The sequence below is a fragment of the Bombina bombina genome, chromosome 4 (genome assembly GCF_027579735.1).
Source record: "Bombina bombina isolate aBomBom1 chromosome 4, aBomBom1.pri, whole genome shotgun sequence".
NCBI lineage: Eukaryota > Metazoa > Chordata > Amphibia > Anura > Bombinatoridae > Bombina > Bombina bombina.
The window spans coordinates 1,089,341,163-1,089,365,621 of NC_069502.1; the positions used below are offsets into that span (position 1 = coordinate 1,089,341,163).

General features: G+C 39.4%; 1 protein-coding gene across 6 annotated transcripts in view; it reads right to left on the bottom strand.

Moving 5' to 3' along the window:
- PPM1B (protein phosphatase, Mg2+/Mn2+ dependent 1B) overlaps positions 1–17,962 on the bottom strand; it is a 103,861-nt gene extending 85,899 nt beyond the window's left edge. The window contains exon 1 of one of the 6 annotated variants that reach the window (XM_053712277.1): positions 17,280–17,618. The gene's annotated coding sequence lies outside the window, so the exon portion shown is untranslated. Of the gene's footprint in view, positions 1–925; positions 1,156–17,279; positions 17,623–17,819 lie in introns of those variants that run through there. The other 5 variants (XM_053712275.1, XM_053712274.1, XM_053712273.1 and 2 more) reach the window with 5 other exon arrangements.
- Between the last annotated feature and the right edge of the window lie 6,497 nt (positions 17,963–24,459).

The following is a 24,459-nucleotide window of genomic DNA, read 5'->3' on the forward strand; positions in this document are numbered from 1 at the left end:
TGTTATGATTAGAAGATGTTTAAAAACCAGGAAGCCCTCAAATTAAATGTTGATATATTATGCTCTCACACAGCAGTATTTCCAAAAGGCTTAGTGCTTTAGCTTTGATCAAAGACAACATACAAGAAATTTGTATTTTCTTCTTAACAAATAAATCTAAGTGGATTTGAATTGCACTAATGTGCATTTCGAATTCAATGTTACATTTCTTTAATGTCTAGCTCTCATGTAGAAAATTACACATTGAGTTGCTAATCATACTATTTAGACCTGCTGTATTAATACTATGATCTTCTTGAAGTTGGGTCACAATAATTCTGCTGATGCTTGACTAGCAGAGAGGTTCTCTGACTTGTTGAGAATATGGCCCCCCATTTATCATTTGCCGGCAGACAAGGTTCATTATAGTTTGCCCGGCTTTGCAGCGAGTGAGTAGCATTTGCTGTCTGCATTTATTATTGCACTAGCTGCTGCTTGTGCAAAGTGGCCTCCTGCTCTCGCACGAGTGGTCAATCATCGGGATGATTTGAAGTGAATGTAGAGTTGGATGATTTAAAGTGAAGGTAAAGTTTAATGAGAAAGTGCCCGGTTTTTAAAAATACTCTTAAAAACAGGGTCAATTTTATTCATTTAACTTTACATTTAAGCGACCGGCGATCTTCCTCACACAGCCCTCCAATGATTGCGTACACCCCAAGGCGTCCAGCTTGTGAGGCCACGCAACGATGGGAGAAAGACAGATTTGCTATTGATATGCTTAGTACAGCAGCAGGAGCTGCGGGCAGAGGATCACCAATCTGCTTTTATAAAGAAATAGGATAGATAGATATATAAAAAAAAACACACTTAAAAAAAGGGACATAAAACAAGTTGGGATAGAGACAAAAAAAAAATATAAACATATCATGTACTTTAATTACTTTACCTGCAAATTTATACTGCAGTGCCTCACCATTAACCCTTTCTTTAAAGTTTCCAAATTGTACAACTTGAACTCCCAACACAATTCCTTTTATGGCTGCATCTATATCCACCATTGATGTAGTAGAATGCAAGACCAACACTTATCTGCTGGAGCATGCCTCGAAGCAAATTAGCTGCTGTGAACTCAGATAAGATACAATTCCCGTGTTTCTGATGCTAAACACTGATAAGGAGGGTGGATCAGGCTTCTCCAGACACCATGGCTTTGTAAGCAATTTTGCTTATTTTTGAAGACAAAAAAAAAATAAAAATAAAAAAAAAAAAAAATGTAAAAATACTTGCCAGGAATTTTTAAACAATTTTTTACTTAATTAGCCCTTTTAGGATATGCACAGATCTCAACATGTTTTATGGCACTTTAAATGTAAAGTTTAATGACTGAAAGTGCACCCGTTTTAACAGTATTTTTAAAAACAGGGCACTTCCTCATTAAACTTTACGTTTACTTAAGTCTGAGACACTTTAGGTGATAGAGGTTAAGTAGCTTGGTCTTAAAGGGATAGTAAACCCCAACATTTTATTTTATGATTCAGATAGAACATACAATTTTAAAAATACTTTCCAACTTAATCCTATTATCAAATTTTCTTCACTCTCGTGTTATCCATTGGTGAAGGGACAGAACTGCACTACTGACAGTAAGCTGAAAATATCTAGTTATCCAATCACAAGAGACAAATGTGTGCAGGCACCAATTAGCAGCAGCTCCCACTAGCGTATGATATGCGAGTATTCATTTTTTAACAAGGGATACTAAGAAAAACAAACAGAGTTTATGCTTACCTGATAAATTTCTCTCTCTTACGGTGTATTCAGTCCACGGATTCATCCTTACTTGTGGGATATTCTCAATCCCTACAGGAAGTGGCAAAGAGAGCACACAGCAAAGCTGTCCATATAGCTCCCCTCAGGCTCCGCCCCCCCAGTCATTCGACCGACGGTTAGGAGAAAAAGGAGAACCATAGGGTGCAGTGGTGACTGTAGTTATTTTAAATTAAATTTGAACCTGACTTAAATGTCAGGGCGGGCCGTGGACTGAATACACCGTAAGAGAAAGTAATTTATCAGGCAAGCATAAATTCTGTTTTCTCTTACTTGGTGTATTCAGTCCACGGATTCATCCTTACTTGTGGGATACCAATACCAAAGCAATAGGACACGGATGAATGGAGGGAACAAGTCAGGTAACCTAAACGGAAGGCACCACTGCTTGCAAAACCTTTCTCCCAAAAATAGCCTCCGAAGAAGCAAAAGTATCGAATTTGTAAAATTTGGCGAATGTATGCAGTGAAGACCAAGTCGCTGCCTTACAAATCTGTTCAACAGAAGCCTCATTCTTAAAAGCCCATGTGGAAGCCACAGCTCTGGTGGAATGAGCTGTAATTCGTTCTGGAGGCTGCTGTGCAGCAGTCTCATAAGCCAATCGGATGATGCTTTTCAGCCAAAAGGAAAGAGGTAGCAGTCGCTTTCTGACCTCTCCTCTTACCAGAGTAGACGACAAACAAGGATGATGTTTGCCTGAAATCTTTAGTCGCTTTTAAATAGAATTTTAAAGCACGAACCACGTCAAGATTGTGTAAAAGTCGTTCCTTCCTAGAAACTGGATTAGGACACAAAGAAGGAACAATAATTTCCTGGTTAATATTCTTATTAGAAACCACTTTTGGAAGAAAACCAGGTCTGGTACGCAAAACAACCTTATCTGCATGGAACACCAGATAGGGTGAATCACACTGCAAAGCAGACAATTCAGAAACTCTTCGAGCAGAAGAAATGGCTACTAAAAACAAAACTTTCCAAGATAATAACTTAATATCTATGGAATGTAAAGGTTCAAACGGAACCCCTTGAAGAACTAAAAGTACTAAATTTAGACTCCAAGGAGGAGCCACAGGCTTGTAAACAGGCTTGATTCTAACTAGGGCCTGCGCAAACGCCTGAACGTCTGGTATAGCTGCCAGGCGCTTATGTAACAGAATAGACAGAGCAGATATCTGTCCTTTTAAGGAACTAGTTGACAGACCTTTCTCCAATCCTTCTTGGAGAAAAGCCAGTATCCTTGGAATCCTAACCTTACTCCACGAGTAACCCTTGGATTCACACCAACCAAGATATTTCCGCCATATCTTATGGTAAATTTTCCTGGTGACAGGCTTTCTGGCCTGTATCAGAGTGTCTAACTGATTCAGAAAAACCACACTTAGCTAGGATTAAGCGTTCAATCTCCAAGCAGTCAGTTGCAGAGAAACTAGATTTGGATGCTTGAAAAGGACCTTGAATTAGAAGATCCTGCCTCGATGGCAGTTTCCATGGTGGGACCGATGACATGTCCACTAGGTCTGCATACCAAGTCCTGCGTGGCCACGCAGGCGCTATTCAGCCGAGGGAGAAGAGGAAACGGTGGAAAGACATAAGCTAGACTGAATGACCAAGGCGCTATTAAAGCATCTATCAATGCTGCCTTGGGATCCCTGGATCTGGATCCGTAAAGGGGAAGTTTGGTGTTCTGACAGGACGCCATCAGATCCAATTCTGGAATGCCCCATAGCTGGGTTAGCTGAGCAAAGACCTCCGGGTGGAGTTCCCACTCCCCCGGAAAGTCTGATGACTCAGATAATCCGCATCCCAGTTGTCTACTCCTGGGATGTGAATTGCAGATAGATGGCAAGAGTGATCCTCCGCCCATTTGATGATCTTGGTTACTTCCTTCATCGCCAGGGAACTCTTTGTTCCTCCCTGATGATTGATGTACGCTACAGTCGTGATGTTGTCCGACTGAAATCTGATGAATTTGGACTCCGCTAGTTGAGGCCATGCTTGGAGCGTGTTGAATATCGCTCTCTGCTCCAAAATGTTTAATCGGGAGAAGAGATTCTTCCCGAGACCATAGACCCTGAGCCTTCAGGGAGTTCCAGACCGCAGCCCAGCCTAACAGACATCGGTCGTGACAATGATCCACTCCGGTCTGCGGAAACTCATTCCCTGAGACAGGTGATCTTGAGACAACCACCAGAGAAGAGAGCCTCTGGTTTTCTGGTCCATTTGTATTTGAGGAGATAAATCTGCGTAATCCCCATTCCACTGCTTGAGCATGCACAGTTGCAGTGGTCTGAGATGAATTCGGGCAAAAGGGACTACGTCCATTGCCGCCACCATTAAACCAATTACCTCCATGCACTGAGCCACAGAAGGCCGAGGAATGGAATTAAGAACTCGGCAGGTGTTCAACAGTTTGGACTTCCTGACCTCTGTCAGAAAGATTTTGATTTCTACCGAGTCTATTAGTGTTCCCAGGAAGGGAAACCTTGTAAGCGGGGACAGAGAACTCTTTTCTACGTTCACCTTCCACCCGTGAGACCTTAGAAAGGCCAGAACAATGTCCGTATGAGCCCTGGCTCTGTGGAAAGACGCCTGTATTAATATGTCGTCTAGGTAAGGTGCTACTGCAATGCCCCGCGGTCTTAGTACCGCCAGAAGGGACCCTAGCACCTTTGTGAAAATTCTGGGAGCGGTGGCCAACCCGAAAGGAAGGGCCACGAACTGGTAATGTTTGTCCAGAAAGGCGAACCTTTGGAACTGATGGTGATCTTTGTGGATAGGAATATGTAGGTACGCATCCTTTAGATCTACGGTAGTCATATATTGACCTTCCTGGATCATCGGCAAGATTGTCCGAATGGTTTCCATCTTGAAAGAGGGAACTCTGAGGAATTTGTTTAGAATCTTTAGATCCAGGATTGGCCTGAAAGTTCCCTCCTTTTTGGGAACTACGAACAGGTTTGAGTAAAAGCCCAGTCCTTGTTCTGCAATTGGAACTGGGTGTATTACTCCCATTTTTAGGAGATCTTCTACACAGCGTAAGAACGCCTGTTTCTTTGTTTGGTCTGAAGACAAATGAGAACTGTGGAACCTTCCCCTTGGGGGAGAATCCTTGAATTCTAGAAGGTACCCCTGAGCAACTATTTCTAATGCCCAGGGATCCGGAACGTCTCTTGCCCAAGCAAAGAGAGAAAGTCTGCCCCCTACGAGATCCGGTACCGGATCGGGGGCTACCCCTTCATGCTGTCTTGGTAGCAGGAGCAGGCTTCTTGGCCTGTTTACCCTTATTCCAGCCCTGCAAGGGTTTCCAGGTTGCTTTGGGCTGGGAAGCGTTATCTTGCTTTGCGACAGCAGAGGTTGCAGCAGGTCCGCAAATTAGCCTTGTTTTTGTCCTTAAACGGCCTATCTTATGGAAGGGCATGACCCTTGCCTCAAGTGATATCTGAAATAATTTCTTTCAGCTCTGGGCCGAAAAGAGTCTTCCCCTTGAAGGGAATATTTAACAGTTTTGTTTTGGACGACACATCCGCCGACCAGGATTTGAGCCAAAGTGCTCTTCGCGCCATGATGGAAAACCTGAGTTTTTCGCCGCTAGTTTAGCTAACTGGAAAGCGGCATCAGTGATAAAAGAATTAGCCAGCTTTAGAGCATGAATTCTATCCATGACCTCATCGTATGAAGTCTCCCTCTGGAGCGACTCCTCCAGGGCCTCGAACCAAAAAGCCGCTGCAGTAGTTACAGGAATTATGCAGGCAATTGGTTGAAGTAGAAAACATTGCTGAACAAAAATTTTCTTCAGCAATCCTTCCAATTTTTTATCCATAGGATCTTTGAAAGCACAACTGTCCTCTATTGGTATAGTTGTACGCTTAGCAAGAGTTGAAACAGCCCCCTCTACCTTAGGGACCGTCTGCCACTCGTCCCGCCTGGGGTCGTTGATGGGGAACATTTTCTTAAAGACAGGGGGGGAACAGAGGGTACACCTGGTCTCTCCCACTCCCTAGTCACAATATCCGCCACCCTCTTTGGGATCGGAAATGCCTCAGTGTAAACAGGGACCTCTAAAAACCGGTCCATCTTACACAAATTTTCTGGGACCACCATGGGGTCACAATCATCCAGCGTAGCTAAAACCTCCTTAAGCAGTACACGGAGGTGTTCCAGCTTAAATTTAAACGCTAAGGAATCTGAATCTGTGAAAGTGATTGAGGAGCACAGGTGAGAATGAGTTGCAACAAAAAGGTTTATTTGAAACGGCTTGCAATGTTACAACGCAAATGAGTGAAACAGAAAACAAACAGTGTGAGGGGAGAAAAACATGCTCCCCGGGGCTAATACATGACAAACGGAATCTACTGTTAGAAAGCAGACTACAAAAAAGAATCTGAATCTGCCTGAGAAACTTTTCCTGTATCAGAAATTTCTCCCTCAGACAGACCTTCCCTCACTGGTACTTCTGAGTTTTGTAAGGGTACTACAGATAAATTATCCAAAGCGTCTGATTGCTCATCCTCTGTATTTAAAACTGAGCTATCACGCTTTCTTGGAAAAACTGGCAATTTAGATAAAAATGCTGCAAGAGAATTATACATTACTGCTGCTAATTGTTGTAAAGTAATAGGGGCCAATGCGCTAGAGGTACTAGGCATTGCTTGCGTGGGCGTAACTGGTGTCGACACATGGGGAGAGGAAGAAGGACTATCCTCATTACCCTCTGTTAAAGAATCATCTTGGGCTACATTTTTAATTGTCACTGGATGGTCTTTAAAATGCTTAGATGTTTTAGCACACTTGACACATAAATGCAATGGGGGTACCGCCATGGCTTTTAAACATAAAGAACAAGGTCTATCTGAAGTCTCAGACATGTTTTACAGAGTTATACAGCACTACAATACAGAAAAAAAAAAATCACTTTTTGAAAAAACGTTACTGTGTCTTTAAATAATAAAAAGCACACACTTTTTTTCCAAATCACTAAAAAACATCCAATCTTTATGAAAATTTCACCACATGATCCTAATGCTTTGAAATGATTGCACACAAACTTTCAAATCAATTAACCCCTTATTGACCAAACCGGAGCAAATTGCAGTAAACTACCGGTTTAACAGACTACAGCACGGTGCCACAGTCTTTGCTGCGGCCCTACCTTCCCTTAGGGTTATTTGTAGCAGAAATATAAGCCTCCTTGATGTCCTCCTGCACTCTCAGGACTCTACACATGAAGCTGCATGAGCTGTCTTGAAAATCAACTGCGCAACTGAGGCGCGAAAATGAGGCCCCCTCCCTCTTCAGTCCAGAGTTATGGGGCCTTCCTGAGTCTCGACTAGGCGTCTGATAATATGCCAGGCGAAATAAAAACCCCAAAAAGTGTTTACAACGTTTCAAACACTTAATAAATATAAGAGTCCATTAATAAAATAATCGATTTAGCCCATCACAGTGTCTACCAGTATTTAAGCCCTTAACCGAAGCCATCCTTCTATACTGCGTTTCAGAAAATGGCTTACCTTCCCTCATGGGGATTTCTGTCAGTCTTCTAGCATTACCAGGTCTTAGAAATAAAATGTCTGAGCATACCTTAAGCAGTTAAGCCTGCAAACTGTTCCCCCCAACTGAAGTTCTCCGGTACTCAACAATCCTGTGTGGGAACAGCAATGGATTTTAGTTACAACATGCTAAAATCTTTTTGCTCTCAGCAGAAATCTTCAGCACTTTCTGCCTCAGAGTAAATAGTACAAAACGGCACTATTTTAAAATAAAAACTACAAATCTAACACCACAAACTTTACCCTCCCGTGGAGATGCTACTTGTTAGAGCGGCAAAGAGAATGACTGGGGGGGGCGGAGCCTGAGGGGAGCTATATGGACAGCTTTGCTGTGTGCTCTCTTTGCCACTTCCTGTAGGGATTGAGAATATCCCACAAGTAAGGATGAATTCGTGGACTGAATACACCAAGTAAGAGAAACTAAGCACATTTGAAAATAGAAGTGAATTTAAAAGTGTCTTAAAATGACATGCTATATCTGAATCATGCAAATTTAATTTTGACTTTACTACCCTTTAACCTCGCAGCTACAAAACTGGCGTTTCAGCCTCAGTTGCGGCAAGCTTGACTCACTGAGGCCCAGAAACTGTATCTGCAGCTTAAATGGATATGAAACCCCAAAAAATTATCTTTCCTGATTCAATATCCAACTTACTAATATTATTACATTTGTTTTGTTTCCGCTATATTCTATGTTGCATAGATACCTAGGTAGGGCATCTGGAGCATTAGATGGCAGGAAATAGTGCTGCCATCTAGTGCTCTTGCAAATGGATAACATTCTCACACCACTGCTGCCATATAGTGCTCCGGAAATGAGCCAGCTCCTAAGCTTACATCCATGCTTTTCAACAAAAGATACAAAAAGAATAAAGAAAATGTATACTAGAAGTAAATTAGAAAGTTGTTTAAAACTGCAAGCTCTATCTGAATCATGAAAGAAAAATTGTGGGTTTCATATCCCTTTAATAAAGGGGCCCTGTGACTTGCTCCTCCTGTCACTTGAGAACTAGTAATTACCCACAATAGAATTTATTTTTGTATGTAGGAGGCATTACAACACCCCAAAATGGAAAAAGATACTATCTCAACTTAAAAGACACAAACCTGATATAGTCTTACTACAAGAGACTCACCTAAAGGAGGTAGAACTAGCTAAACTTAATATGGGATGGGTGGGGGAGGTTGTGGGTACACCTTTTATGCATAGGAAGAAAGGGGTCGCGTTTTTATTGAATAAAAAGCTTCAATAAAAAATTTTGCAGACAGAATTGGACCCAGGTGAAAGATTCATTAGCCTCCAATTGGAGGTAGAGGGAGTAAATTTAAATAGTAAGCAATATCTACGGTCCAAATAAACCGGATAAAGTATTTTGGGACACGCTACAAGTTAAACTCCTTCCATTCTGTCTGAAAAATTTAATTATAGCTGGGGACTTTAATCGGACACTATATCCTGCATTAGATTGTCACAGCAGGCAACTAGAAACATTCAAAGGGAAGCCAGAACAGCTAAATTGTTAAATTAAACAATTAGGGTGAAAGATATATGGAGGTCGCAGAATCCAGGTGTAAAATGCGAGTCTCAGGCCCACCAAACAATGTCCATACTGGATTATTTTTTGATAGCAGAGAAATTGTTTAGGTATGAGATAGTATCGGATATCAAAGAAATCCTAATCTCAGATCATGCCATTGTTACTATAAACATAAAAACCCGGAATAAGCAGATAGCAGGTAATAGTTTTTTTCCCCCTAAATATTTAGCACTTAATGTGCAGTTCAAATCTTGGCTTAAGATAAAATGGAGGGAGTTTTACAAATTCAACTATGTACCAGAAATCCAAGCTGAAACCCTATGGGAATCATTTAAAGCCGTGATAAGGGGAGAAATTAAGGGATACTTAGTCACACAGAAACGCATATTCTCAGCTAGAGACACACTATTGGCGAATCAGCTCCGCAATGCATACAATAGCTATATTAATGATCCAATTCAGATAAGGTGGGATACCTATCAGAGGAAGAAGAAAGGGAAGTATTTTTGGCACAAAAGCTGGAGAAGAGCTAAGGACTAGGTTCTCTTTTTACAGACATGGGGGCAAGGCAGGACAATTCTTGGCAAATATAATTAAAACTAAAGAAGAAAAAAAATTGTTGATTGAATCTCTTAAAACCCTGCAGGGTAGAATTATTAATAGTAAAAGAATTGAAGATTTTATTTTGCAATTCTTTAAGAAATTATATTCAAAACAAGAAATAAATTAACAAATTAAAGAGAATTTCTGGAGAGAACTAAAGATCCCCAAGTTAGAGAAAGTTAATTTAGAAGAACTAAACAAACCTATCTCCCAGCAAGAAGTTATGAGTGCCATTAAGAAAGCACCGGTTAATAAAGGTGCTGGAACGGATCAGATTCCAATAGAACTTTACAAATGCCTTTCAGATGAAATTGTCCCAACCTTGGTGAAACTATTTAATAATTTTTATATAGACGGTATGTCATGTTCCAAATATTTTACACAATCTATATTTTACATAATCTTTAATAGCCTTAATTCCAAAAAAGGAAAGATAAAGAAGATAAGATAAATAAGCTCATATAGACCGATTTAGCTTTTAAACAGCGACTATAAAATACTGACAAGTATTATAGCAAGCAAGTTTAAACTAGCTATTGACCCACTCATCCACAGGGACCAAGTGGGTTTTATGCCTGGTAGAAGCTCTTCATCCAATTTAAGGAAAATTCAGTTGATTTGGAACCGCTATCAAAATATAATGCAGCAAAAAAAAAAAAAAAAAGAGATAGAACATCTGATGCAGCAATAGTAACATTAGATGCAGAGAAGGCCTTCGACTCCATCACCTGAGACCATTTGTTTACTGCTCTTACCAGGTTTGGAGTCGAGGGCCCGATCGCAAAATTTGTAAAGATAATTTATCAGCAACCTAATGCTGCTATTATAATTAACGATAGGATCACGGAAAACTTTCAATTATTTAGAGGCTCACGTCTAGGGTGTCCACTATCCCCATATTTATTCAATCTGGCACTGGAGCCACTAGCTATTCGCCTAAGGATGGACATTGAAGGCATTAGGTTCAACGTAAGACAGATTATAACATTATATGCAGATGACCTGCTTATATTTTTGTCTAATACTCAAGACAATATTCCCAGGCTAATGCAAATCTTGCAAGAGTTTAGTGCCTTTTCAGGCTAGAGTTAATACTACGAAGTCAGATATCTTCTGGCTAAAGAAACAAGAAAACTCCTATTCTTGCTATGTTTAAAGAAGCTGCTGAAGCTTTTACCTACCTGGGAATTAAATTATCCAAAGATAGTAATGACTGGTACAGACTTAAATTACCCCCCCCCCCCCCGCTCTTTGCTAAAAATTTTAAAGAACTCAAAAATTAAATTATCTTTAACAGGTAAAATAAACTTGATAAAGATAATATTTCCAAAACTGATGTACCTAATGCAAAATATTCCGCTAAAGCGTCAGGATCTAACTTCACTCAAACAGGCATGCCTTCAGTTTTTCTGGGGAGATAAACGCAGAGCCGTGGCCTTCAAAACATTAACATTTGCTAGGGCGGATGGTGGGATGGCGTTACCAGATTAGGAGACTTATAATTTAATAGCAATTTCAAAGACAGCACTTGACTGGCTAACTGATGTGGAGTACTATGCATCACAAGACCTTGAAAAATATATTGTATATCCTTACAAGCTTACAGCTCTTCTTCATTACTCAGCTACAGATTGCCCTCATAAAGTTAGGCAAATACCTATTATTTATAATGTTATTATGGCCTTGCAAAAAATACTTAAAAAAATAAAATGTGAACTTTAATTTTTCAGAATATTTGTCTAGAACGGGTAACCCTGGCTTTACTCCGGCGCTTGATTCCAAAATTTTTAGAGAATGGGCGACGAAAGGGCTAAGGTACATATCCCAAATTAAAGATTACAATACAGAGAGATGTAAGTCGTTTTGGGACCTGCAAAACGAATTTGGGCTTAGAAATAAAGAATTTTATGCCTTTTTACAGGTTTGTCACTACATACAGGTATACCCCGCTCATACAGCGGGTTAGGGACCGGAGCACCGATGTAAAGTGAAAACCGCCTTAAAGTGAAACAATGTGGTTTTAGCTTTCTTTTCACTTGCCAGTGTGTTTAAAAACTTGAAAACATGTTTGAACTTATATATATTAAGTGTGCAATAGCACTAAGTTTAGTTTAATACTAGCACAGTATTCAATAAATACTGTACCTGTAAAATAGTGACATTGACTATAGTAAAATTTGCCAGTTTATAACAGACACAGTTTGCACTGAAATACTGTAAACAGAGTGAACTGTGCATAACAAAATGGTGCCAGTCACTTTTCTCGCAATCTCATGATGATTACTGCACTATTTCAAAATCCTTGGAGGTTGAACTTCAGCTCCACAAAGCGCTGTATTAGTGAATCGCTGTAAAGTGAAGCGCTGTAAAGTGAGATATACCTGTACAGACTTTGACAACGTCAGGTCATGACAAGGAGGATTGTTGCATACTGAAACCAGTAATTAAGTTATTTAAAGCTGGCAAATACTCAATTTCCTTTTTCTATAAGACAGTTTTAAGGTTTATGGGTCAAAAGCATGTCCAAAAGACTGCACAGGCCTGGCAAGTTACAACAGAGGTGGTACAGAAAAGTGTCCAATTAGTTGACATTGCAATTTTATCTTCATCATGGAGAGAGTCACATTTAAAATTAATAAATAGATCATATATCACCCCTAAGATACAAGCCTACTGGGACAAGGCAGGTGCATTTTGCTATAAATGTAAACTTAGAAAGGCAGACTTACGTCATTGCTTCTGGTATAAGGTAAATTACTGGCTAAATAAACTAAACCATGATCGATTTAAAATAGAAAACCCTGGGGGTTTTTTTGGTTTTTTTTAATAGATAATCATAAAGAGAGCCAATTTAGAAATACCCGTCAGCTTAACGCTGTAATAATGGTATGTAGATTATTGATTTTGAAATACTGGAAAGTGAAATACTGGAAAAAAGGTGCCCAATATGGTAGAATTTAAACAGAAATTACAAAATGTGATAATTATGGAACAAATGGACATTTCTATTAATTCAGAATCACAAATTAAGCATTTCTTCCTTAAATGGAAGAACACTATTCTAGCATACCCTATAGAAATTCAAAAACAACTCATTGCTCCCTTTAAGCATCCTTTATACCTAGAGTTAGCCATTGCTGAGAATTAATTATTGGATATATAGTGGCTTGAGGGGGGTCCGATGGGTGGGGGAGTGTACTATGACTTATTTAATTTTTGTTTTGTTTCTGTTATCCTTTGGTTTGTTTCTCTGGTAAAAAGGAAAAACCCAGCAATATGTATAATGCAACGTTGCTAAGCAACTAACCGATTATGTTAATGCATTGCCATATTTTTTGGTACATATATTTTCTTTTGTCTAATTTCCTTGGCACCCTATGTGGTGCGGCAAGGTATAGATTTGTACAATGGTATATATTGCTGGATATAAATAAAGACATAAATAAAAAAAAATTATTTTTACTTGCTCTCTTGTTGATTTTTTGGAGAAGTGTTTCCCTTATCTTTTTCTTGAGCGTAAACTGCAGTGCAGGGTCATTTAGTGTGAAATCTCAACTAGAAACAAAGAGCTTAAACACTTACATTAACTAAGTCCATATGCATAAATAGTTAAAGAGACTGTCTACTCCAAAATAAAAAAAACTTTCATGATTCAGATAGGGCATGTAATTTTAAACAACTTTCCACTTTACTTTTATCACCAATTTTGATTTGTTCTCTCTGTATTCTTAGTTGAAAACCAAACCTAGGAGGTTCATATGCTAATTTCTTAGACCTTGAAAGCCGCCTTTTATTTGAATGCACAGACAGTTTTTCACCAGTCTGGAGGGTGTTCGTCCATGCCTGTCATGTAGATAACACTGTTCTCACGCACGTGGAGTTACCTAGGAGTCAGTTTGCAGAGGTTTGGATACAAGATAATCACAGAGGTAAAAAGTGTATTAATATAACGGTGATGGTTATGCAAAACTAGATAATGGGTAATAAAGGGTTTGTCTATCTTTTGAAACAATAAAAAAGTCTGGTGTAGACTGTTCCTTTAAGAACAAGTCAAGACATCCATCTTTTCCCTCTGTAATAAAAAAAAATGCAGTGGGTTATGTATTTACCATTTCTAAAATGAAAATGTCTTTATATATGTGTTACGGTAAAGTCAGAAATCTGGATAATCCTAGGATTACCCTGGTAAAAAGGACATTACTTAAGCGGCTGTGGGTAAAGCCCGATATAATGCAATTCCCCCATCTACACTATTTTTTCTGCGTCCTTCTGGGGTGTTCAAGGAAGCACCCAAGTCAACCTTGGGGAAATCAGGTTTACAAGGGGCTTCGCCCCCCTTGACCCCCCCAGACGGCGGGAAAAAAAAAAAAGATTTAAAAAAAAAAAAAAAAAAAATGATAGTGAAGATGGGGGAATTACAGTGTGCCTGTAATCTGTGGCTGTTAAGAGGCCCAGGTTTTGGAAGAGACCTTGATGTGGTACCTGGGTTTGTCCCATTTGGCCAGATGCGGTAACTAACTCTTCCATTGTTACTTTTTATCTTAGTTGTGAGCTTGTAAGTGAGTGCTGGACTTTTTCTGTGTGCTATATTATCGTATATATTTTTTTGTAATTTACCCATTTGAGACGTGCACCCAGACCGGTCTGGGGTTAACTGCCTGTGGCTCTGTGGACGGTGCAGCTTCCTGAGAGTGCTGTTTTTGCACCCAGGGCTGTGCATGTTGCAGGGTCATGGGATGTGTACCCAGTCCGGCCTGAGAGAGTGCTGTCCTCTTGTGTTTTACATACATACATTTCATTCAATTATAGACCAGCACTCTCCAAAAAAAATAAGGCAATTATCCAGGGTGCTCCTGAACATTCATATCCACACTTCAAAAATAGACAGACACTCTCCTGTATTAAAGCCAAAGTTTTTTCTTTTTATTGTGACGTTTCGGGGTATTTAGCCCCTTCCTCAGACAGAAAAATACATATACAACACACATCAAACTTACCCTCCTATATACCCCACAAAGTGCAAATGAGTGAACACAGGTGTGTCGGATCTGCATCCCATGCTCAGTAGTGCTAATGGGATGCAGATCTAACACACCTGTGTTCACTCATTTGCACTTTGTGGGGTATATAGGAGGGTACGCATTTTTCTATCTGAGGAAGGGGCTAAATACCCCAAAACGTCACAATAAAAAGAAAAAAAACTGGATTCAATACCGGAGAGTGCCTGTCTAAAAGCGCATGCACTCTGAGGGGGATTTATGATCATACATCAGGCTTTAACCACATCCACTTGGGCAATGTCAGGATTACCCAATATCTGACTTTACCCCAATGTATAAAAAAAGTTGTTTGCTGTTTATAACACAACCTCTTTACTTTGATTTAACTTTTTTCTACTAAGAGAGCACTGTTCCAGTAAAATGTGTCACAATTTGATTTTTCCTCCACTGCCCAAATATGTTCCCGGCAATCAAGGGAATAAATTGAAGCTCAGTATACCACACACACAAAATATCTAATGTCTTGACTGTCATGTATGTTCTGGAAAGCAAAGGACTTGAAGCAAATTCCTGAGCGCGTTTGATAAATGTTATATTTAGTCTGCATCAAATTTTGAACAGGTTTACCAAGTCATGTACTACATAACCTTGACACTGAAAACATGCTTAGTCTCACTCAAAAATATGGTTTACAAACTAACCCTCATAGCGGTTAGAAAGGGATAGAGTGGCTTAACAATTGGGCTCACAAACAATACAAGTGTGAAATATTTGACCATGCCAGCAAATAGTGCTAAAGAGCAGCTAAAGGGCGACTAAAGTTTTATAAAATATATATATATATATATATATATATATATATACATATATATATATATATATATATATATATATATATACATATATATACATATATATATATATATATATATATATATATATAATAATAATAATATGATTCAGATAAAGCATGCAATTTACAAAAACTTTCCAATATATTTCCATTATCAAATTGTGCACATTTTTACATGCAGTTTGAGGCTCCAGCTCAGTTTGTGATTGCCTGTCAAATGACACAGGGGGAGGTTAAAATGGATTAACTGAAATTTGCCAAAAACAATTCTACTGTTAATCTCAAATTCAAAGTTTTATTACACTGTCTTTATTGTGAATTTATCAATTATTCAATTCTACTGTATTTAGCAGTCTAAAGAACCAAGGACACCAGAGTGATTGATTATGCCTGTCCATTAGGCCAGTTCTTTAGTTGCTTTATATTTTTTAAACAAAAACATGTATGGTAATTACACATCATTTCACAATAGTAAGAGCAAAGGTATTCAATGATTGTGTTTTGCTAGGCACCAACCAGAAATGTTTGAAAACTTGGTTTGAGGTTTAACCTTTTAAAGCTGTTATGCCGTTCCATTCCGTCATAATTAGACTGGGCTTTAAAGCCGTTATGACGGAATGGAACGTCATAACTAACGGCTGTCCTGAAGCCTTCTGTGCTTCAGGGATTTAATCGCGGTCTGGAGGGCGTTCCTAGGATTGTAGGGACGCCCCCCAGATGCGATCCAATAATTGAAATCTCGCAATCGTATGCACGATCGCGTAGTTTCAATTTGTCTACATCGGAACAGTTGTTCCGATGTAGGCACTTTAACCCTGTCACGAAAGGGTTAAACTCCTGTGAAACTCCAAGAACTATACCAGAAGAAATCAAAAGAATGTAAAAAATTATGCAAAACGTAGGTGCAGACTGATACATTTTTACACAAATGTGATTTAAGCTAAATGGAAACATACTAGCAATATTTTTTGTGACATTATATAATGGAGAATTTACATCCCAACACTTAGTTACAAAATCAGTTCTGTTTAAAATGCAAAGGTCAGTTCCAACCCCCTTCCCAAACAATGATATGAAAAAGTAAAAAACTATGTACAGTTCAATCCACATAATGTCATAATTATTTTGGTTTGGTAATTCTAGAAGAGCATTACATTAACTAAACCTGTTAAGGTTAAAAACATATTGAGATAGACAGTAAACAAAAAAAAAATCCCCAACAAAATATTTACTTATGTTCAGAAAAAAAATGCATGGTACTTTCACTATTTTGTTGATTTTCCTCTGAAATACCCCCCCCCCTCTCCAGGGAGGCTTGAAGTGCATACAGAATCATGGCCAGTTCATGGGCTAATTTACATACGTACCTAACTGGCCAATACAAATGAGATAAACAATACAAATGGCTTGGTAATGGTTATGTCCATGAACTACAAAGCCATGCAAATTTACTTTTTCTAACCCAACATCAATTTAAAAACAAGTTTACAAACGTGTGCAGTATAGTGCTTATATTAGAAGCCCATAAAAAAACTAATCTCCCTTTGCCCTAGAATTTATTAAGTGGGGAAAGTTTATATTTATGCATCACTGCATGTATTTTTTATGGTTATGGGCCATGTTTATTTCCTTAGATGAGGAAGAGGGCTGCAACACCCACTCAAAACACCAAGGGTAATACTGAAACTCTTGTATGCCACAGATGATTGCAACACACCAGCAGATAAGGGGTTACCAGAAGCAGCTGCTTGTGCACATGAAGACACTACATGTCACTTAGGGTGATTCACCTTTATACAAACACAAAGTATTGACAGAGTGAATAAGGTGATTTAAGGTCTGTGACCTCTCTGGTTGACAACTGAACGGGTGTGTGTGTGTGTCTGTTGGGGGGTGCTAGGACAAGGGGAGGAGACGTATGGGCACTTACCTACCGATACAATAATGACTGGCCCCGTCCCACACGCGCTCACCGACCTTTCACACTAACACTTCTCTGGACGCCACTTTCAAAGAATCGAGCGTCGTGCGCATCTTGGGCCAAACGAAGGTTAAAGGAAAGACAGGGCCCTTATACCCTCTCCTGCGTTCTAAACGGAAGTCCGTAGTTTCACCCTTTCCTCACAGTCTCATAATTACACACCGCAAGCTCTAAACACAGGGGGATTACAGAAAACTTAATTTACATAAGGTTTTTTTCCACCCATTGAATAACTACAACAACCAGGCGCAGCGCTAAAGGGAGGGTAAAATAACACCGTCTTACCACAACCATTGGCAAATTATTAGAATGGGTTAGTGACAAGCCTGCGCCGAATTGGAAGGGAGAGGTGTCTGTCAAAGTCAACAATCCAATAGAAATTCGAAAAGTAAAATACGTAATATGTGATTGGTAAAAACAGATGTCAGTTATTCGTCCTCCGGATTACAGTGCTACTGTACATGTTTATAGGTTTTAGACGTAACCAACCTTGTTTGTGGTGAAGGAGTTGATGAACTTCGTCTTACGTTCTGTTTGGCTAATAATAAATGGATGATGTATAGGAGGGCCAATGGTAGGCGCGGAGGCTGAGGAAAAGGACGTTGTTTTCCTCAATGCGAAGCAATGCTGGGGAAGGGGGGGTCTAGAACCCCGTATGTTACATGAAATCATCGCTGGCCAATTGTAATCTAGGTGACGTCATCGCGATCAAAACAACTAGTTATCTGTGAATCGTGTGCAATAGGGGGTGGGGCTGTGTGTATGTAAACAGCTAACTGATGGTTGTCAAATGACGCAGCAGTGGTACAGGATAACGACTACTTTCAAACCGTTAAAACATGTTGTGTTTATGGTTTACTGTTTTGACAGTGCTATTATAGTCTTTTGAGCCGTATAACCTTAATCAGAGGTTACAAAGAGGGATTTATTATAACAGAGAAAACAACTTTTTCTTTCTTGTATGCAACACTAAAATTGTTTCTTCATTTTATATCACCCAATATTTAAATGTTGTTTTTTTTTTTTTTTTTTAATGTGCAGCAGTCCATTTCAAACTACAGCAGAACAAACCTGCAATATGTTTATTATAGCAAAAAAAAAAAAAAAGAAGCTATTTAGAGGGAGAAAAAATGTCCAGTAATTTAGTTGGACATTTCAGTATTTCAGCAGGCTATCCAGTAAAATCTGTACACAGATACAGGACAAAAAAAAAAAATAATAATTTTATAAGCATTATTATTTTTAATACTTAAAATAAGCATTGTGCAATAAATTGCATAGCATTTAAACATTGTATATACATGTATCAACATAGCTTCTATAGTTTTAACCCTTTCGTGTCAGGGCTAAAGTGCCTACATCGGAACAACTGTTCAGATGTAGACAAATTGAAACCACACGATCGCGAGATTTCAATTATTGGATCGCGTCTGGGGGGCGTCCCTACAACCCTAGGAACGCCCCCCAGACAGCGATCAAATCCTGACAGCACAGAAGGCTTCAGGACAGCCGTTAGCTATGACGTTCTATTCCGTCATAACGGCTTTAAAGCCCAGTCTAATTATGACGGAATAGAACGGCATAACGGCTTTAAAAGGTTAATACTAAGGTTGTTGTTTTTTTGTGGTTATTAGCAATGCAGATCGCAGACATGACGTAGATATACTTCAGAGTCAATAGAATACTCTGCGCTACAATTAAGAGAAACAGATCACGTAGTACTGATACTCCTGTGCTTTATGTCTGGATTGCATTGTCAGTAATCAACAATCTATCCTGGTCCCAAATGAGTTTGGGTTCTCATTATTTGTATTCTTGGGATTGGCCAATTATTTTTATCCATGTTTGTGATAGACCAAATATTAGAATCGTATGTGACATAGATATCTGAGGACAAAGATCTTGAGTAAATTAAACCCATTATAATTGTAAAAGACTCTTTATACCGTGATAGGGGATTTTACCTATTCCCACACCTACGGGCAATTGGCATTAATATAACACGTGAAGCCCACAGAATACCCTGCACTACAGTTCAGGAAAAGACCACATACACTGATACTCTTACGTCTTTTGACTGTACTGCACGTGCCCCTAAGACAATCTGGGCTGAATTGTGATTTGTGGATATCATAATCTATAAAGAGAATCATATACAAATCCTGGCGTAGTAGGTTATCTGGGTATGCTCGTGGGTAATTTACCCTACAATCCACGAATACTATGTGGGATTGAGGATAGAGGAGATTATTGCACTTACATCCGGGTGTAAAGGCAACGGGATAATTACTCATAGCCTAACTGAGCTTCTAGAGAGAATACGTACTTGCCACATTATGACTGCTATTACTCACCATTATCTCTAAAATAGGGTCACTGATTGTAATGGAATACACTCTCGAGGATACGAGCCATCTAACATACATGCTTGACAATCGCCAGCGAGATCTGCATTTACAACATACCCCCATATTCAGTTTATAATAGGCTGGGTCAGTGATCGATAATCACCGTATTATCTAGGTCACATAAATCCAATGTATCATTCTCCTTGTCATTTATATGATTTCTGTATGATCTGCATTTGATTATAATAACTTTAATGTTACATATCCCCATACGATGATAGATCGTGGACTTACTTGTTGTTATGACTACTGACGTTGATATACACACACACACCTCCCTGCCCTATTGGCTAACCTAAGATGACATCATCTAACCATTCAGACTATACTACATGACAGAATGACAATGATTGGTCGAATCAACAGCTGTATATAATAGCGGCCATATGATTGGCTGCAGTTCCTTTAAATATTCAGTGTAGTGGAATGGCCGGACGCCTCTGAAAAAGCAGTTGCGAAACGCGCATCAGGCGTTCGCACTGCTCCTCTTGCTTCAAACTAGTTTAAATTGTTGGCCCTTAAGGCACTGCTCTTCTATATAAATGGGAATATGGGTGTAACTATGCTATTTTATAAATCCATATTGTTCAATCCTATGGTTTTAGACCAGGATCGCTAGTTAACAGTTACTTTCTCTAATTGCTGGCCTTTTGGCCCTGCTTTATCTCAGGAGTTGATACAAGGGGTTTTTTTTTTGTTTATTTGTTTTTTGTTAACTGTGCTACTTTATCCCCTATACCGGTTAGTCCCTATCTAGTCAGTGGGGAATCAGGTTATTAGCGGCTTGCTCAGGTTTACCCACCTATAGTGTGGGCTCCTTACCTAGTATTCCTCTAACGTTTTAAGTGCTGACGATAAGGGGACTAACAGTAATAGCAGACTGCACATACATTTACATTACAATTTACCTACCTTTGTTGTGGCAATAGCGGATAATAGTTGCAATAGTACTACCCTCTATATTTTTGTATCGACACCTGCACACCATTCCCAATTTATTTATGGTTATAACCCAATGATTTAAAAAAAAAATTTGGGGGGGGGGTTTGCTGGGTTTACACTGGTACCTCCCAGTTAACGATACCCCTGACTTTTGTTTAGTGAGCAGATTAATTGGTTTAAGTTTGACTTCAACCGGTACAAACTGATCACTGTACCGATTGTTGCTACGAGAGGAGTCAGTGTAAGCCACAGGGGTTTTTATGCCTTTTTAAGCATCTAATTTTAGCGGTGGTTGAGTCCACCTCTCTTTTTATTATAGTGTATCACAATAAAAGTTATGTTTTAAACACCTCATTCCACACACACATCACCTTGTGGACTCTCTCCCCTTCAAGTGTGCCACATTATGCTTCTCTTTCTCACTTTCTGTTAAATATTTAATACATTAGCATAAGGCACTGCCCACGCCAGACACTTAGGCTTGTCTAGAATGGGATTGTGGAGACAGCCCTATATACCTCCCCACCCCCCACTTCCCTAGGGGCTTTAGGGAATCACTTTCTCAAATGACGTAGATATAGACGTTCTGTGGGAGTCAGCTGGGCGTTACATGGAAGTAACCAGCATTTTAATGGGCTAACATCGCCAGTTGTGCTAAATATTAAAAGCGCTGCCCTGCAGGTTAGGTAAAGGGTTTCAGCCATATTTGCCTTGCCACTTTTTTCTGTGGTGAGATTTCCCAGTGTGAGGCAGGTAGTGTAGGTTTAGTTACAGATATGTTAGGAATGTATTATTTGAAGTGTTCCACTTCCTACACAGAAACCTGTTTTTTGTTTCCGTGAACACACTGTCTACACTTCAAATACAGCCCCCCCTCCGCTGATAGTGCCGACGTGTGGTAATGTTGGCAGATTTTTGCTGTCAAAGCAATCCCCATTATATCCTATGAGAGACACATTACCACTTGTAGACACTCTGCGGTTAAGCCCCCTTTTTTGCGGGCAGTTTCTCGTAAGTCTGTTGATGTTTTAAATATTGAGGCCTTAGAGGGAACTGTCACAGATACCAGACAGCCAAGGCAACCCACAGAGAGTAATGCTGAAATGGAGCAGTGCAAAGACAATCTTCCGTCAGAGAGAGCCACACAGCGTTGCTTCAGCGTGTCTTCGGCAAGTACACACTAGCGCCCCCTCCTACCGCGTGACGTCACACTCCAGGAGCCAAACAGATGGTGTCTCCACCTCGGACACCCAAAGCAAACAGCCAAAGTATAAACAAGATGTGAGGCTGCACCGGATAAAATGACAGGATAATCCAACGATGATGAAAACGAATAAGATTTATTGGGATAAGCATTAAAAACAAATTACTGACATAGAAAAAAAAAACCTTAAACAAAGGGGAACTGATCACTCCATAAACGGAGAAATCACACCTCCATTCCACACCTCAGGGGGTTGCAGGCCATTTCTGGTATTTTGGACACTCAATCCAAGTATTCTGATGATGTTAAACATTTTTTATTAGTTACTATTGAATTTTTGTTAACACACAATTATTTTTTGTTTGCGGGGTCTTACTATCTGCAAAGGCGTGGAACAGCGATGGGGGCAAAATTTGCCCCATCGTACGCCAACCTTTACATGGGTTGGTGGGAACTGCTCCACGTCTTTGCAGATAGTAATCCTCTCAAAAAACATATTGTTTATTTTGGCCGCTACATTGATGACCTCCTGTTGGTGTGGGATGGAGATGTGCAGTCTATCTGTTCCTTTTTAGATTATTTGAGTCATAATGATTTTAATCTAAAATTTGTAGGAACGTATAGCAACTCCAAAATACAGTTCTTAGACATTGAATTATCAGTTGAACCAGGCCTTTTGGAAGCGGTTTGCAGGTCGGAAGCAGAGCGGATCTGTCACAGCTACAGGTGAGCGTTAATTGAGACTTGTGCGGTACTGAAGAATAAGACCCCTTACCTACTTGCACTTATATTTTCTACCGAGTGTATTATCCTATTTGCTGATGAACGTTGTATTTGGACTCCTGGATGTTAATGTCCACAGTGACACAGGGAGACATATATAAGCATTACTATTTCTTCCTTTTTTTTACTGACATAGTTTAATATCGATATGGCTGACACACACAAAAGTTTTGTTTTGAAAGATTTGGAAGGGACATTTGATCAATATGACCAAGACCTTGACTGCCTCTCTATGGACAATGAGAATACTGTAGATAGTTTATTTTTCCACATTGATGAACTCCACAGGAAGGATATTAAATTGGATTTGGATATCACAGCTTTTTTGTTATATAGGAAATATGAACGTATTCCAAGAGAATTTAGAATCAGGAAATTTCCTTCATTTGTGGTAACTGATCCAGAGTTCATATCAAAGTGGAATAAAATCTAAATTGTCCAGAGATAAAAGGGATTATGAGGGTAACAGGTTCTATAGATGGAATAGGGGTCCACAAAAAAGTTTTTCTTCCACTAAATCAGGTACACAACACAATAGTGATTTTAAAAAAGGTAAAATGCATTATAATAAAAATAAAAAAATTAGGTTTGCTGAGACTGACTATGACATAGACACATCTGAACATGATTCCCCTGAAGAATCAGACTTGTCCCGAGGGATTTCCGTTATGGATGTTCCAGAAGCGGTTTCAGGTCCCCCAAAAAACGGGGAGGGTCTGGCATTAAAACCAATAAGAAAAAAACAAGAAGGGGCAGTAGGGGAAGAAGGAGAAAAAGTAAAAACAGACAAGAGGCACTATCAAACAAGACAGAACCGGACTCAAGTCCGCAAATATGTCTAAAAAATGTAGTAAATCTTTCACAACATTCTTTGTCTACTGCTGAAACAGAGGTTCTGAGTCTAGGCCTTAATTTCTCCTCCACAGCCCACTTTAATCTCTTCAACACGATCCTGGATATTAATAAATTTGTCAGGAAATTGACGCTTCAGAAACATTTCTTTGAGGATACCCAGGATAGTGTTGAACAGATTCAAAATATAACAGATACCACTGAAAATATATGTGAAGAGATTCAGGAACAGGAAATATTGTATTTTCAAGATCAATGTGCTATGGCTGATCTTCTAGAATTGGAGGGGGTGGATAACTCTGAGGCTAATGTTACAGATAGAGCTGAGTATGGTTTATCTAGCATAAAGGGGAAGAGTACTTTCTACCTGATACATACTAGAGGGAAGAGTTTGGATATCTTCCAAAGAACTATTGAATGTAAGCTAATGCCAAAAGACACAACAAGAAATTCCCTGTACATCACGGAAACATCACTATTGAACAACATAAGGCTCTTGTATCTCTTAGATAGAACAATGACATAGTCATTAAAGCATCTAATAAAGGTAGCAATGTTGTAGTGATGGACAGGGAATATTACACATTTGAGTCCCTAAGACAACTAAGAGATGAATAAGATAAAACAGAATGGAGGGGCGCCTCATGTGTGGTATCATCTATAATTAACAAGTCACAGAACTATTGCCAAATGGGTACTCACAAATTTGGAGAGCACACTTATGTGCTGGTAGGGGCGGGCTGCAGAATTAGAAAGGTGTGACAGCTCACCCACTTGAAGGCGCTCTTGACGTAAGATGGTGGTGCTATAAGGGAGACAAGAAATACGGGCACCACATGTGCAGACTATTAATGGTACAACCACAACAGATTCCTTAATATGGAGGGTACTCACATATTCCCAGAGCACACCAATGTGCTTGTAGAAGCAGGCTGCAGAT